Genomic DNA, 15,087 nt, shown 5'->3' with positions numbered 1-15,087 from the left:
CAGAATTGCAAGTAAAGGTGATGTAAAGATCTGGACGGCCATACTTTCTCACATAAGTCATTGCTTCCTGTGTGTATTCATGCATGTGTCGTGGGCTTCCAGTGACAGTTGATGGAAAAATAACCATTTCCCCCAACTCTTTTGGATCAGCATCATTTGCAACAGCATCTCTAAGGTGAATATATTCCTCTGCCCTGAGCTTCTTTTGATTTAGTCGGATATATAAAAGATGTTCACTCTCAATCTTTGCATACATGTCAACAACAAATTGGTGGAAGAGATGTTTGCATTTCAAGATGTGATTTTCCTTGTCATGATCCTATATGCATAAAAGTTCATGGCAGACACTTTTTTTCCTGAAGTGTTGCCTGTTGTAGGATCTGGCTGAGGTAGTCCAAAGTGATAGCCATCCTGTCCCTGCAAAAAGATGATTGAATATTGCAGTGCATCATAGGACCTGTGAGTTTCTGCTACTCGTTGCAAACTATTATTCCTTTTCTGAAGCACAATGTCACAGCTTTGAAAATCATTACCTACAATCAAGATGGCTACCTCATCAATTGCGGGAGCATTGAAACGTCGCTGATGTTCACCTTATGGTGTTTTGTCAGCTCGAATGACAACCTTGTAAAAGTCATTTGGCATGCATTCAAGTGCAGTCTTGAAAAGTTGAACAAATGGATTGTTGGAGTGAAGGAACTGCTGCAAAATAGTGACAATATCAAGGCGAGTGTTAGGAATTAAAGAGCATCTCCACTGAGCCTCTGCTTCTGCATTTCCCATGAAGAAGAGTTGAAGAAATTGAGGTTCTTCTCCTTGTAATGGAAGCAGTGAGCCAATTGAGTGGTAAACCTGTCCTTGAACTTTAAATGTCGGCATAAATCGTGTTGTAAACATTTCTTTTGTTGCACCAAATGATGTCATTTGGAAGCAAGAATTGTACTTCCTGATGTTGTCCAAGAAATGCTTTGATATTGTACTGGTACCTGTCATCAGAGACTTTAGGGGATCTGGTGGTGACAGGAGAGGTGGAAGTTTTATCTTGCCATTTGCACAGCATAAACCTGGCGGTTCATCTTTCCATTTCAGGGCACTGCAGTACATGCAGACCACATCCATTTTTCCTATCTGAATTTTAGGATTATCCTGATAGTTTATGTCTGACTGGTAACAAAAGGCAGCATGTTTCAAATCTCCAACCATTTCCAGTGCCCTGGTGGAAGAAATAGCAATTCTCTTAGTGGCAAGTTGGCCTTCTCTCTGCTGAGATGTCATGTCTGCAAGCCTTGCTTCCCTCTCCTCAGAAAGTTTGTTGGCTCTTGAGGAAGCAGCTCATGTTTTCATGTCTGCAAGCCTCCCTTCCCTCTCCTCAGAAAGTTCATTGGCCCTTGAGGAAGCAGCTCTTGTTTTCATGTCTGCAAGCCTCACTTCCCTCTCCTCAGAAAGGTCATTGGCCCTTGAGGAAGCAGCTCTTGTTCTCTTGTCTGCAAGCCTCGCTTCCCTCTGCTCAGAAAGTTCATTGGCTCTTGAGGAAGCAGCTGCTGTTCTCATGTGTGTCAGCCTTGTTTCTCGGTCTTCACATTTTTCATGGGCCCGTAATGCAGCTTTTCTTTTTGCATCAGCTGACATTCGTGCCATGGAATTCCTTTTCTTATGAGGCATTATTGTGGTTAAAATAGTCTGTAACTGGCAGTTTCTATATCCTCTCACATAGAGGTAATGTGACTGACATCAGCCTTTCCACCAACACACCCTAACTGACTTGCTATTACCTCACACAAGCTTTGTTAAACTGAGAATGTCCTTTGTTGCCTAGATTAACCAATCAGAGCTCAGATTAATTAACAGTGGCAAAATAGAAGCTGAGTAGTGATTGGTTGCTATTGGCAGCCTGATAAATCCCCAGGCAACAGGAAGCCCTCCCCCATGGCAGTATATATTAGCTCACACATACACATAATAGACAGGTCATGTGACTGACAGCTGCCGTATTTTCTATATGGTACATTTGTTGCTCTTGTAGTTTGTCTGCTTATTAATCAGATTTTTATTTTTGAAGGATAATACCAGACTTGTGTGTGTTTTAGGGCGAATTTCATGTGTTAAGTTGTGTGTGTTGAGTTGCATGTGGCGACATACATGTAGTGACTTTTGTGAGATGAGTTTTGTGTGGCGACATGCGTGTAGCAACTTTTTGTGTGCCGAGTTGCATGTGACAGGTTAGTGTAGCAAGTTGTGTGCAGCAAGTTTTGCGCATGGTGAGTTTTGAGCGTGGCGAGTTTTATGTGTGGTGCGTTTTGAGTATGTGCAAGTTTTGTGTGGGGCAACTTTTGCATGTGTTGCAACTTTTGTGCATGTGGCAATTTTTCCGCGTGTGCAAGTTTTGTGTGTAGCGAGTTGTCCATGAGGTGAGTTTTGTGTGAGCCTAGTTTTGCATGTGGCAAGTTTTGCATGTGGTGAATTTTTCGCGTGGCGAGTTTTGAGTGGCAACTATGTGTTTTGACTTTTATGTGGCGAGGTTGGTGTATGTGTGGTGAAATGTGTGCTGAGGGTGATATATGTGATCAAGCACGTGGTAGTGTGTGGTACATTTTGTGTGTGTTCATATCCCCGTGTGTGGTGAGTATCCCATGTCGGGGCCCCACCTTAGCAACTGTACGGTATATACTCTTTGGCGCCATCGCTCTCATTCTTTAAGTCCCCCTTGTTCACATCTGGCAGCTGTCAATTTGCCTCCAACACTTTTCCTTTCACTTTTTCCCCGTTATATAGATAGGGGATAGGGAGCCTATGACGCTTTCGGGGTCCAGACGTGTGATTGTGCAAAATGTTGTGGCTGTAGCTGTGACGGTGCAGATGCCAATCCCGGACATACACACATACATACACACACAAACACACATTCAGCTTTATACTGTATATTATATACATATATATATATATATATATATATATATGTGCAGCGCCCCAGAGTCCTGGTCGTTGCAGTACTGATGCTCCGCCGCTAAGGAGAGTGATGGTACGTCTGATGGCACTTAAGGAGTTCACCTGACCAGGTATCACAGACACCAATACACTTCATAGTCTGGCATCCAGGGGGAGCAAAGGGCACTATGTATTAGGCCACTCCTCACAATCTGGTAAAACTGGGGGTTGGATAGAAAGTTAGACAGAAGCTGACTGGGTTGGAACCAGGCAACATCCTGTGGCAGAGGGTGTTGCAGGGGAAGATTCAGGGGGGTCCCTGTCAGGGGTGGGATCCTGACAGAGGCCTAGCGAACAAGACAGAACGTTAAGGAACCGCGCCTGCACTACATCGCGGCGGTATCTCAAGAAAGGACAAGAAGCGAGGTTTATTGTGAAGAGTGAGAAACGAGATCATAGCAAAAAGGAGATAACACCAGTAGGAGTCGTGCTGTAAGATCGAGGCAACATCCTACTGAGGCGCGTAGCCGGTGGCCGGAACGCCGAGGAAGTATTGGGCTCCAAGCATTACTTCAAACCAACAGCAGGACAGTTAATTATAGGTTGGCTGTCTCACCTAAATCACCTAAGCAGACATAGGGGGCAACTGTGGGAGAGGGGCGTCACTAGGGTCCCGGAAGAACTCCAGGCCTACCCGTCATACGGGTGCGTCCTAGCCATATCATCTGGGGGACGGAGAAGAACATCAGAACAGACATAAGTTGTGGGAAAGAACATCAGAAACAGACACAACAGTTGTGAGGACTATCCCGTGGTGCTCAGCAGGGAAGTACTACAACACACAGGCGCTAGAAGGTAGGCACAGATTTCCACCTGCAAAGGAAACTCTGGAGGTGCCATCGGACCGGCCGGTCTCAGACAGCCCTGTTAACCGTACTCTGGATTGAGGATCTTGAAGCCTTCAGTAAAGAGGTAAAGAGACTGCAACCCTGTGTCCTCGTTATTAACTGCGACCTGCACCACGTACTACCACCTACACCTTTCATTGGACGCCCCTTAGCAGGGTCACGGACCGGGTCTAGCCACCGTGACAACCCCAGAACTGAGACAGAGAGGCCCGGTACTGAGTACCCCACGGCCCTGCGTCTGGGGGCGCTCCAAACTTGGCGTCATGAACAGGATCTACTCAAGCCTGAAGAATCAGGTCATGTGTGCCTTGGAACTGTGATTTATTGTGCTTGAACTGTGACTTATTGCAAGGACTGTGGATTGCCACTTGCCGCCAAAAGTTCCCACCAAAACCGCTGCCATTACAGCGCCACGGGGAGCGCAGAAGAACAGAAGAAGAAGAAGGGCGTGCCATGGGAGGAGACTATCCAAGCGGCGCCAAAAGTGGTGATCGCCCCCTCCGATTACTGCTGCGAGATGACGACCTGCCAAGGAGCAGAGGTGAACCGCCCCCTGAATTGCAACGGCGGGAACGGGAGGAAGAAGAAGCTATGCCCTCAGAAAATGGAGGGGCAATGTGCATGTGCCACCGAAGATCCCATAGCAGGGATGGAGACCAGCGAGTCCCAGAGCGACGGCGAAGTGATCCCGACCTGTCCTCGACTACTGGGGACGGACCCGGACCTCTTGGAGCCACAGGCGGCGGAGCCGAGCCAGCCTATCCTGAATGTGGAGCCAGCCGATGCGAAGCAATGGAGGTCGGAGCTGTGTCAGGAGACCGCCCTGGAAGAACCGCGGTCCGGGCTGCAGCCGATTCCAGTGTCCTTGTCAACGGAATGGATCGACATCGGTGGAATCACATCAGACGCAGGTATGGAAAGCGTCCCTGCTCCCCCAACCGATCCTGCTCCCGCGACCGCTCACCAGCCCGACAATAACCGAGTTTTCACCGCCGAGCTAGTAATACTGACCCCAGGCACCATGGAGAAGCTGGTGCCCCCGTTACCAACAACGATGGGGAAACTGCTAGATGTGAGCTCAGAGGGGGTGACCTTCCAGTGGGATACCCCACGGATTGGGCCGGATGGGGCCAGGCAGGAGGGCCTCAGCATTGCTGCGCTCACCTGGGAACAGTATAAGCAATGCTTAATTCGACAATGGCAAAACCAAACAGAGACAGAACCAAATGACCCACCAAGAGTACAGAGACCAAAGACTGAACACAACCAGAGGAACTCGGTCAGGCAGGGGACTGTACTAGCCTTCCACCCGAAGCGGGGTTGGGGCTCTATACAAGAACCGGGACTGCCGACAGAAATCTTCTTTACCAGCTACAATGTGAAAACCCCGACCCGCAATCGATATGACAATCAGCTACCATGTAAAGGGGACCAGGTGACCTACACCCGCCACCGGAGTGCGCAGGGGTGGTGCGCCCGGGACGTCCAACGATGCGAGTCGGTGGTAGCGCTACCTGCTGTCCCGACTATGACTAACCCGGGTTTGACCAATGCCACTACTGTTGCCATGGTGTGTATTATCGCCGCTACTGAACTTGCAATGACAGCCGACATTCGAATCCAGACACCAGGTGATCTGACTGCACCTGGGAGACCAACCAATGATACTGATTCTGCATCCGCTGAGGACAGAGGACCGCAGCCTTCCCAGTCGGTGAGTGTCCATCACCAATGGATGCAGTGTAACCTTCTGTGAGGATAAACCTCGGAACCACGAGTATGTAAATAGTTAACTGTTCATCTTCTGTGTCTTCTGCTGCTAGTACCTGACCAGGGTTGTTCTTAAAGGGATCCCTTTGTTTACCCGGGATCCCTATTACTTTTTATTTTTGCTTTTGTTTTCCTTTTTGCTCCTTTACACCCCCTATTTTGAAAAGACTGCCGAATCATGGACGGTGAATGGTTCACAAATTGTAATGTAAATAGTTCGCACCCTATTAAGGGTGCCCCCTACTGGTTTTACAAGAAAATGAACTCTTTGCGAAGAAACTGTTCCTGGAAACAGTACAGGAGTTCCTGCCTTACACGGACTTGCAACTTAAGCAGTTGCACTACCTCAAAGAGACATGGTTCCCTCTTAAAGGGGAAGTTCACTAGTTGCACCTAATATACAATGTTGTCTTAAAAGAAAGTGAACAGTAATAATGTTTTACATAATAAGTTATATGTAACCAGCTAGTTAGTTATAGAAAATGTTTGATAATGTTGCTAGAAATTGAGGACAGGAAGTGAACCCGTAGGGGTTACGTGGGTGAGTCCTCCTAGGAGCCATAGAGAGATGGCTCAGTGGTCCTGTGCTAAGAAAAGAGGCAGTAGGCCTGGGCAGATAGACAGGCAGTCCTGCATAAGACAAATCAGAAATTAAGAAGAAGGTGTTGCACTTAGAAGAGAGAAATGAAGAAAGGTTAATTTATATTTTAGGAGTTTTATAGTAAGCCTTTAGTGGATCCAGCTTATACGTCCTTAGAGGCAAAGTTAAATTATTGTTCAGATTTTGCAGTTAGTAGAATACCCGGCTGGGTAATAAAAGTTATTTATAGTGTGTTATTTAAAATATTTAACCATGTTTTGTTTGTAACGTTTAAGAGTCCTGACCTCCCATAAAGGGAAGCACTGTTAATATTTCTTATTACTTGGTTATTGCATTTCAAAATTTGTATGTCTTTTGCTGACATGTATTGTTGTTTTCTTCCCAGTCCGGGAGTACTGGATTTAACCGGGGGGAGTGCAGCGCCCCAGAGTCCTGGTCGTTGCAGTACTGATGCTCCGCCGCTAAGGGGAGTGATGGTACGTCTGATGGCACTTAAGGAGTTCACCTGACCAGGTATCACAGACACCAATACACTTCATAGTCTGGCCTCCAGGGGGAGCAAAGGGCACTATGTATTAGGCCACTCCTCACAATCTGGTAAAACTGGGGGTTGGATAGAAAGTTAGACAGAAGCTGACTGGGTTGGAACCAGGCAACATCCTGTGGCAGAGGGTGTTGCAGGGGAAGATTCAGGGGGGTCCCTGTCAGGGGTGGGATCCTGACAGAGGCCTAGCGAACAAGACAGAACGTTAAGGAACCGCGCCTGCACTACATCGCGGCGGTATCTCAAGAAAGGACAAGAAGCGAGGTTTATTGTGAAGAGTGAGAAACGAGATCATAGCAAAAAGGAGATAACACCAGTAGGAGTCGTGCTGTAAGATCGAGGCAACTGTTGTGAATTTGCTTTTTGCTCCCTCTAGTGGTTACTAGTTTTTTGACTCTGGTTTTTCTGTCATTCCTTTTATCCGCACCTGGGTCGTTAGTTAGGGGTGTTGCTATATAAGCTCCCTGGACCTTCAGTTCAATGCCTGGCAACGTAGTTATCAGAGCTAGTCTGCTGTGCTCTTGTCTACTGATCCTGGTTCCAGTTATATCAGCTAAGTCTGCCTTTTGCTTTTTGCTATTTGTTTTGGTTTTGTATTTTTGTCCAGCTTGTTCCAAATCTATATCCTGACCTTTGCTGGAAGCTCTAGGGGGCTGGTGTTCTCCCCCCGGACCGTTAGACGGTTCGGGGGTTCTTGAATTTCCAGTGTGGATTTTGATAGGGTTTTTGTTGACCACATAAGTTACCTTTCTTTATTCTGCTATCAGTAAGCGGGCCTCTCTGTGCTAAACCTGGTTCATTTCTGTGTTTGTCATTTCCTCTTACCTCACCGTCATTATTTGTGGGGGGCTTCTATCCAGCTTTGGGGTTCCCTTCTCTGGAGGCAAGAAAGGTCTTTGTTTTCCTCTACTAGGGGTAGCTAGATTCTCCGGCTGGCGCGTGTCATCTAGAATCAACGTAGGAATGATCCCCGGCTACTTCTAGTGTTGGCGTTAGGAGTAGATATATGGTCAACCCAGTTACCACTGCCCTATGAGCTGGATTTTTGTATTCTGCAGACTTCCACGTTCCTCTGAGACCCTCGCCATTGGGGTCATAACAGTTTGCCAGGCCAGTATTAAATGTTTAATGCATTGCAGAAGAGGGATTATAAGAAAGAAGATTCTGAGTTTTTTTTTTTTTTCTTTTTCCCCTTTACCTCAGAGTGGCTATGCTTGCTGCAGACATGAATGTCCAGACCTTGATTACAAGTGTGGACCAGCTGGCTACTCGTGTGCAGGGCATACAAGACTATGTTATCAAAAATCCTAGGTCAGAACCTAAAATACCGATTCCTGAACTGTTTTCCGGAGACAGGTTTAAGTTTAGGAATTTCGTGAATAATTGTAAATTGTTTTTGTCCCTGAGACCCTGTTCATCTGGAGATTCTGCTCAGCAAGTAAAAATTGTTATTTCGTTCTTACGGGGCGACCCTCAGGATTGGGCTTTTTCGCTGGCGCCAGGAGATCCGGCATTGGCTGATCTTGATGCGTTTTTTCTGGCGCTCGGTTTACTTTATGAGGAACCCAATCTTGAGATTCAGGCAGAAAAGGCCTTGCTGGCTATGTCTCAGGGGCAGGACGAGGCTGAAGTGTATTGCCAAAAATTTCGGAAATGGTCCGTGCTGACACATTGGAACGAGTGTGCACTGGCCGCTAATTTTAGAAATGGCCTTTCTGAAGCCATTAAGAATGTTATGGTGGGTTTTCCCATTCCCACAGGTCTGAATGATACTATGGCATTGGCTATTCAAATTGACGGGCGGTTGCGGGAGCGCAAAACCGCAAATTCCCTCATGGTGTTGTCTGAACAGACACCTGATTTAATGCAATGTGATAGAATCCTGACTAGAAATGAGCGGAAAATTCATAGACGCCAGAATGGCTTGTGCTACTACTGTGGTGATTCTACACATGTTATCTCAGCATGCTCTAAACGTATAGCTAAGGTTGTTAGTCCTGTCACCGTTGGTAATTTGCAACCTAAATTTATTCTGTCTGTAACTTTGATTTGCTCACTGTCATCTTATCCTGTCATGGCGTTTGTAGATTCAGGTGCTGCCCTGAGTCTCATGGATCTCTCATTTGCTAAGCGCTGTGGTTTTACTCTTGAACCATTAGAAAATCCTATTCCTCTTAGGGGTATTGATGCTACACCATTGGCAGCAAATAAACCGCAGTATTGGACACAGGTTACCATGTGCATGACTCCTGAACACCGCGAGGTGATACGTTTCCTGGTTTTGCATAAAATGCATGATTTGGTTGTTTTGGGGCTGCCATGGTTACAGACCCATAATCCAGTCCTGGACTGGAAGGCTATGTCAGTCTCAAGTTGGGGCTGTCGTGGTATTCATGGGGATTCCCTGCCTGTGTCTATTGCTTCTTCTACGCCTTCGGAAGTTCCGGAGTATTTGTCTGATTATCAGGATGTCTTCAGTGAGTCTGAGTCCAGTGCACTGCCTCCTCATAGGGACTGTGACTGTGCTATAGATTTGATCCCGGGCAGTAAATTTCCTAAGGGAAGACTGTTTAATCTGTCGGTACCTGAACATACCGCTATGCGTTCATATATCAAGGAGTCTCTGGAGAAAGGACATATTCGTCCGTCTTCTTCCCCTCTTGGTGCGGGATTCTTTTTTGTGGCAAAAAAGGACGGATCTTTGAGACCTTGTATTGATTATCGGCTTTTGAATAAGATCACTGTCAAATTTCAGTATCCTTTACCGCTGTTGTCTGACTTGTTTGCCCGGATTAAGGGTGCCAAGTGGTTCACCAAGATAGACCTTCGTGGTGCGTACAACCTTGTGCGCATTAAGCAAGGTGATGAATGGAAAACCGCATTCAATACGCCCGAAGGTCATTTTGAGTACTTAGTGATGCCTTTTGGGCTCTCCAATGCGCCTTCAGTTTTTCAGTCCTTTATGCATGACATTTTCCGGAAGTATCTGGATAAATTTTTGATTGTTTATCTGGACGATATTTTGGTTTTTTCTGATAATTGGGATTCGCATGTGGAGCAGGTCAGGTTGGTCTTTAAAATTTTGCGTGAAAATTCTTTGTTTGTCAAGGGCTCAAAGTGTCTCTTTGGTGTACAGAAGGTTCCCTTTTTGGGGTTCATTTTTTCCCCTTCTGCTGTGGAGATGGACCCAGTCAAGGTCCGAGCTATTCTTGATTGGACTCCGCCCTCGTCAGTTAAGAGTCTTCAGAAGTTCTTGGGCTTCGCTAACTTCTACCGTCGTTTTATCGCTAATTTTTCTAGCATTGTGAAACCTTTGACGGATATGACCAAGAAGGGCTCCGATGTAGCTAACTGGGCTCCTGCTGCCGTGGAGGCTTTTCAGGAGTTGAAACGCCGGTTTACTTCGGCGCCTGTTTTGTGCCAGCCTGACGTCTCACTTCCCTTTCAGGTTGAGGTGGATGCTTCGGAGATTGGGGCAGGGGCCGTTTTGTCGCAGAGAGGCCCTGGTTGCTCTGTTATGAAACCTTGTGCCTTTTTCTCTAGGAAGTTTTCGCCTGCCGAGCGAAATTATGATGTGGGCAATCGGGAGTTGTTGGCCATGAAATGGGCATTTGAGGAGTGGCGTCATTGGCTCGAGGGTGCTAAGCATCGTGTGGTGGTCTTGACTGATCACAAAAATCTGATGTATCTCGAGTCTGCTAAACGCCTTAATCCGAGACAGGCCCGCTGGTCATTGTTTTTCTCCCGCTTTGATTTTGTTGTCTCGTATTTACCAGGTTCAAAGAATGTGAAGGCCGATGCTCTTTCTAGGAGCTTTGTGCCTGATGCTCCTGGAGTCACTGATCCTGTTGGTATTCTTAAAGATGGAGTTATCTTGTCAGCTATTTCTCCGGATCTGCGACGTGTGTTGCAGAGATTTCAGGCTGATAGGCCTGAGTCTTGTCCACCTGACAGACTGTTTGTCCCGGATAAGTGGACCAGCAGAGTCATTTCCGAGGTTCATTCCTCGGTGTTGGCAGGTCACCCGGGAATTTTTGGCACCAGAGATCTGGTGGCCAGGTCCTTTTGGTGGCCTTCCTTGTCAAGGGATGTGCGGTCATTTGTGCAGTCCTGTGGGACTTGTGCTCGAGCTAAGCCTTGCTGTTCTCGTGCCAGCGGTTTGCTCTTGCCCTTGCCTGTCCCGAAGAGACCTTGGACACATATCTCCATGGATTTCATTTCTGATCTTCCGCTATCTCAGGGCATGTCCGTTATCTGGGTGATATGTGATCGCTTCTCCAAGATGGTCCATTTGGTTCCTTTGCCTAAGCTGCCTTCCTCTTCCGATCTGGTTCCTGTGTTTTTCCAGAACGTGGTTCGTTTGCACGGCATCCCTGAGAATATTGTGTCAGACAGAGGATCCCAGTTCGTTTCCAGGTTCTGGCGATCCTTTTGTAGTAGGATGGGCATTGATTTGTCTTTTTCGTCTGCTTTCCATCCTCAGACTAATGGACAGACGGAGCGAACCAATCAGACTTTGGAGGCTTATTTGAGGTGTTTTGTCTCTGCGGATCAGGACGATTGGGTGACATTCTTGCCGTTGGCTGAGTTTGCCCTTAATAATCGGGCTAGTTCCGCCACCTTGGTTTCGCCTTTTTTCTGCAACTCTGGTTTCCATCCTCGCTTTTCTTCGGGTCATGTGGAGCCTTCTGACTGTCCTGGGGTGGATTCTGTGGTGGATAGGTTGCAGCAGATCTGGAATCATGTGGTGGACAACTTGAAGTTGTCACAGGAGAAGGCTCAGCGCTTTGCCAACCGCCGTCGCGGTGTGGGTCCCCGACTACGCGTTGGGGATTTGGTATGGCTTTCTTCCCGCTTTGTTCCTATGAAGGTCTCCTCTCCCAAATTTAAACCTCGTTTTATTGGGCCTTACAAGATATTGGAAATCCTTAATCCTGTATCTTTTCGTCTGGATCTTCCTGTGTCGTTTGCTATTCACAATGTATTTCATAGGTCCTTGTTGCGGCGGTACATTGTGCCTGTAGTTCCTTCTGCTGAGCCTCCTGCTCCGGTGTTGGTTGAGGGCGAGTTGGAGTACGTGGTGGAGAAGATCTTGGATTCTCGCCTCTCCAGGCGGAGGCTTCAGTACCTGGTCAAGTGGAAGGGCTATGGTCAGGAGGATAATTCCTGGGTGGTCGCCTCTGATGTTCATGCGGCCGATTTAGTTCGTGCCTTTCATGCCGCTCATCCTGATCGCCCTGGTGGTCGTGGTGAGGGTTCGGTGACCCCTCACTAAGGGGGGGGTACTGTTGTGAATTTGCTTTTTGCTCCCTCTAGTGGTTACTAGTTTTTTGACTCTGGTTTTTCTGTCATTCCTTTTATCCGCACCTGGGTCGTTAGTTAGGGGTGTTGCTATATAAGCTCCCTGGACCTTCAGTTCAATGCCTGGCAACGTAGTTATCAGAGCTAGTCTGCTGTGCTCTTGTCTACTGATCCTGGTTCCAGTTATATCAGCTAAGTCTGCCTTTTGCTTTTTGCTATTTGTTTTGGTTTTGTATTTTTGTCCAGCTTGTTCCAAATCTATATCCTGACCTTTGCTGGAAGCTCTAGGGGGCTGGTGTTCTCCCCCCGGACCGTTAGACGGTTCGGGGGTTCTTGAATTTCCAGTGTGGATTTTGATAGGGTTTTTGTTGACCATATAAGTTACCTTTCTTTATTCTGCTATCAGTAAGCGGGCCTCTCTGTGCTAAACCTGGTTCATTTCTGTGTTTGTCATTTCCTCTTACCTCACCGTCATTATTTGTGGGGGGCTTCTATCCAGCTTTGGGGTTCCCTTCTCTGGAGGCAAGAAAGGTCTTTGTTTTCCTCTACTAGGGGTAGCTAGATTCTCCGGCTGGCGCGTGTCATCTAGAATCAACGTAGGAATGATCCCCGGCTACTTCTAGTGTTGGCGTTAGGAGTAGATATATGGTCAACCCAGTTACCACTGCCCTATGAGCTGGATTTTTGTATTCTGCAGACTTCCACGTTCCTCTGAGACCCTCACCATTGGGGTCATAACAGGCAACATCCTACTGAGGCGCGTAGCCGGTGGCCGGAACGCCGAGGAAGTATTGGGCTCCAAGCATTACTTCAAACCAACGGCAGGACAGTTAATTATAGGTTGGCTGTCTCACCTAAATCACCTAAGCAGACATAGGGGGCAACTGTGGGAGAGGGGCGTCACTAGGGTCCCGGAAGAACTCCAGGCCTACCCATCATACGGGTGCGTCCTAGCCATATCATCTGGGGGACGGAGAAGAACATCAGAACAGACATAAGTTGTGGGAAAGAACATCAGAAACAGACACAACAGTTGTGAGGACTATCCCGTGGTGCTCAGCAGGGAAGTACTGCAACACACAGGCGCTAGAAGGTAGGCACAGATTTCCACCTGCAAAGGAAACTCTGGAGGTGCCATCGGACCGGCCGGTCTCAGACAGCCCTGTTAACCGTACTCTGGATTGAGGATCTTGAAGCCTTCAGTATAGAGACTGCAACCCTGTGTCCTCGTTATTCACCGCGACCTGCACCACATACCACCACCTACACCTTTCATTGGACGCCCCTTAGCAGGGTCACGGACCGGGTCTAGCCACCGTGACAACCCCAGGACTGAGACAGAGAGGCCCGGTACCGAGTACCCCGCGGCCCTGCGTCTGGGGGCGCTCCATATATATATATATATATATATATATATATATATATATATAAAAAGAAAAAACTTTTTGTTTCTCCAGCGTTCAGTCCAATGGAAGAGTAAAATATACCTTTTATTTATATTTTGAAAAGTAGCAGATTTCTTCAGTAACATTCAACTGAATGTATGCAATACTGTTACTGAAGAAATCTGGAACTTTTTAATGGATAAATGAAATGTATATTTTACTCTACCATTGGAGTGATCGCTGGAGAAACAAAAAGTTTTTTGTTTACAAGTGTGGATGTATCCCAATCCGTTTTCCACAGGATATATGTATTCCTGTTTCTTCAAAGCGGTGAGCTGGCTTTGCCAAACACTCTTTTATATATACTGTATATATACACTCACCGGCCACTTTATTAGGTACACCATGCTAGTAACGGGTTGGACCCCCTTTTGCCTTCAGAACTGCCTCAATTCTTCGTGGCATAGATTCAACAAGGTGCTGGAAGCATTCCTCAGAGATTTTGGTCCATATTGACATGATGGCATCACACAGTTGCCGCAGATTTGTCGGCTGCACATCCCAAAGATGCTCCATACAAGGCAGGATGGATCCATGCTTTCATGTTGTTTACGCCAAATTCTGACCCTACCATCCGAATGTCGCAGCAGAAATCGAGACTCATCAGACCAAGCAACGTTTTTCCAATCTTCTACTGTCCAATTTCGATGAGCTTGTACAAATTGTAGCCTCAGTTTCCTGTTCTTAGCTGAAAGGAGTGGTACCCGGTGTGGTCTTCTGCTGCTGTAGCCCATCTGTCTCAAAGTTCGACGCACTGTGCGTTCAGAGATGCTCTTAGGCCTACCTTGGTTGTAACGGGTGGCGATTTGAGTCACTGTTGCCTTTCTATCAGCTCGAACTAGTCTGCCCATTCTCCTCTGACCTCTGGCATCAACAAGGCATTTCCGCCCACAGAACTGCCGCTCACTGGATTTTTTTTCTTTTTCGGACCATTCTCTGTAAACCCTAGAGATGGTTGTGCGTGAAAATCCCAAAAGTAGATCAGCAGTTTCTGAAATACTCAGACCAGCCCTTCTGGCACCAACAACCATGCCACGTTCAAAGGCACTCAAATCACCTTTCTTCCCCATACTAATGCTCGGTTTGAACTGCAGGAGATTGTCTTGACCATGTCTACATGCCTAAATGCACTGAGTTGCCGCCATGTGATTGGCTGATTAGAAATTAAGTGTTAACAAGAAGTTGGACAGGTGTACCTAATAAAGTGACCGGTGAGTGTATATATATTATATATATATATACAGTATATATATATATATATATATATATATATATATATATATATATATATATACTATATCTATATATATAATTGTCTAAGGGGTACTTCCGTCTTTCTGTCTGTCTTTCTGTCGGCAACTTCCGTCACGGAAATCCCGCGTCACTGATTGGTCGCGCCAGCTGCCTGTCATGGCTGCCGCGACCAATCAGCGACAGGCACAGTCCGATTAGTCCCTCCCTACTCCCCTGCAGTCAGTGCCCGGCGCCCGCTCCATACTCCCCGCTGTCAGTGCCCGCTCCATACTCCCCGTGTGCCCGCTCCATACTCCCCTCCAGTCACCACTCACACAGGGTTAATGCCAGCGGTAATGG

The sequence above is a fragment of the Ranitomeya variabilis genome, chromosome 3 (genome assembly GCF_051348905.1).
Source record: "Ranitomeya variabilis isolate aRanVar5 chromosome 3, aRanVar5.hap1, whole genome shotgun sequence".
NCBI lineage: Eukaryota > Metazoa > Chordata > Amphibia > Anura > Dendrobatidae > Ranitomeya > Ranitomeya variabilis.
The sequence above is the reverse complement of the archived record's forward strand: the minus strand, read 5'-3'. Positions refer to the sequence as shown.